The sequence below is a fragment of the Sorex fumeus genome, unplaced genomic scaffold (genome assembly GCF_029834395.1).
Source record: "Sorex fumeus unplaced genomic scaffold, SorFum_2.1 ptg000063l, whole genome shotgun sequence".
Lineage (NCBI taxonomy): Eukaryota > Metazoa > Chordata > Mammalia > Eulipotyphla > Soricidae > Sorex > Sorex fumeus.
In genome coordinates this window covers 50,080,666-50,082,982 of record NW_026606120.1, presented here as the reverse complement: position 1 = coordinate 50,082,982, position 2,317 = coordinate 50,080,666, and the positions used below count along the sequence as shown (strand labels likewise).

At 51.3% G+C, this 2,317-nt stretch overlaps 1 non-coding gene across 1 annotated transcript; it reads left to right on the top strand.

Moving 5' to 3' along the window:
* The first annotated feature begins 582 nt into the window (after positions 1-582).
* LOC130036298 (U7 small nuclear RNA) lies at positions 583-644 on the top strand. Its single transcript, XR_008794343.1, has one exon. It is a non-coding gene; the product is annotated as a U7 small nuclear RNA (small nuclear RNA).
* Positions 645-2,317: the final 1,673 nt, after the last annotated feature.

Below are 2,317 nucleotides of genomic sequence, written 5' to 3'. Positions count from 1 at the left end.
ACCTCCAATCTGTCCGCAAGTCCTGTTATGTCTGCTTTGCTATTGTTGTTGTTTATGGGCCACACCCAGTGGGGCTTAGAGCTTACTCCTGGCTCTGCACCCAGGGGTCACTCCTGGCAGTGCTTAGGCAACCATATGGGTGCTGGGAATCAAACCCGGGTCAGCCGCATGCAACGCAAACGCTCTCCATGATGTACTACTTTCATGATCCGTTAGGTCTAGTTTGTTTGCTTATTTATTTATTTATTTTAATTTTTACTAAAAACACCGTGCTTTAAGAAGCTGTTCATTAAACAGCTATTTCAGGCATTTAGTTTTCCCACATCACCAAAGTGACCTTCCCTCCACCGATGTCCCCATTTTCCCTCCCATCCAACCATTAGGTCTAGTTTGAAAAAAATCTACCTGGAACCCACTTCTCTCTCATGGCCTCTACAGCTGCATCCTGGTCTGAGCACTGCACGGGCAACTGCCTTCGCCTCCTGACCACTCCTCCGCCCTGCCCAGCTTCCTCTCCTGCGGGAGGGTCTGTCTCCTAGCCAGCAGCCAGGCAGGGCAATCCCATTAAAAAGCAGCTAAGAAGAGTATTACAGATCTTTTAGAAATTGTCTAGCAGGTTTTCCAGTTTCTACCAGAAAACCCCCACTCCCTTCCTGCCAAAAAAAAAAAAAAGCAGCTAATGAGTGAAATGAGTCAGAAAGAGAGGGACAGACATAGAATGACTGCACTCATTTGTGGAATATAAAATATCAGAATACGAGATTGACACCCAAGGACAGTAGACACAAAGGTCAAGAAGACTGCTCCATGTTTGGAAGCCTACCTCAGGAGATGAGGGAGAAGACAGCTGGGATAGAGAAGGGATCACCAAGTCGATGATGGTTGGAGGGATCGCTCGGGATGGGAGGTGTGTGCTGAAAGTAGATAAAGGACCAAACATGGTGGCCTCTCATTACCTGTATTGCAAATCATAATATCCATAAGTAGAGAGAGAGGGAAAATGACTTCCATCGAGGCAGGGGGAGGGGTGAAGGGTGAGATGGGGTGGGGGATAGGGATACTGAGGGCATTGGTGGTGGGTGGAAAATGTACACTGGTAGAGGGATGGGTGTTTGATCATTGTATGACTGAAACTCAAACAGGAAAGTTTTGTTACTGTAGCTCATGGTGATTCAATTAAAAAAAAAAAGGCAGCTAAAAAAAAAAAAAAGAACTGGGGAGATAGTACAGGGGTAAAGGCACTTGCATGACACATGGCCCACCGGAAGCATATATGGTCCCCTAAGCCCTACCAGGAGTGAGTCCTGAGCAATGCTGGATCTGGCCCCAAACAAAAAAAAAATCAAAAACACTCCACCTCACCCCCCAAAAGCAGGGCTTAAAGAGATCGTTCAAGAGGACAGAGCATTGTATGTGAGAGTCCAGTGTTAAGCTCCTGGGCATTCTGGTCCCTGTGGGAGCAACCCCTGAGCTCTGAGCCTGGGCATTGAGCACTGCTAGGTGTGAAATACCAAAGGTAGAAGGGGAGGCCGTGCCATGCGCCGTAGGGCTCACTGAAGCTGCGTTGAAGCCCGTCTTTCCTGCACCCCTTCCCCCAGTGCCTGTGCCTGCCCACTCGCCCTCACCCGCTCCCTGCCCCTCACTCCCTGCCCACCCACACTGGCCACCTCCTCCGGAAGCCTTTGCTGTGGCTCCCCCTCAGGAGAGTCAAGGCAGTCCCACGTTGGGACTGTTGTCTGGGTTCCTGCTGAGTCCCAGAGCCTCACACTGGCAGGGGCTCGGGAGGCACCTGGCCTCATGCTTTGTCTCTAGAACACGATCTGGTGCTTTTTCTTTTCCTTGGGGGTACCCCCACCCACTCACCCACCCCGGACTCAGGGCGCCTGGCCACACCCAACCGTGCTCAGCCCAGCGATGCGGGTCTAATGCTTCAATGTGTGGGCACTGGCTGGCTACCGGGAACACCCCAGCAGTCATTGAGGGACCCTGAGATGTTGGGGAGTGAGTTCAGGACCTCTTTCATTCTAGGCATGGAAGAAGAGGGGGCTGGAGTGATAGCACAGCAGGTAAGGCATTTGCCTAGCATGTGGCCAGCCCAGGTTCGATTTCCAGCATCCCATATGGTCCCCTGAGCACTGCCAGGAGTAATTCCTGAGTGCATGAGCCAGAAGTAACCCCTGTGCATCGCCAGGTGTGAACCAAAAAGCACAGACACACACACACACACACACACACACACACATACACACAAGGCGAGAAGATTTCTTGAGGAATGATGGTGGGAGTGCGTGCTTGCCAGCTGTCCTTGCTCCTCTCT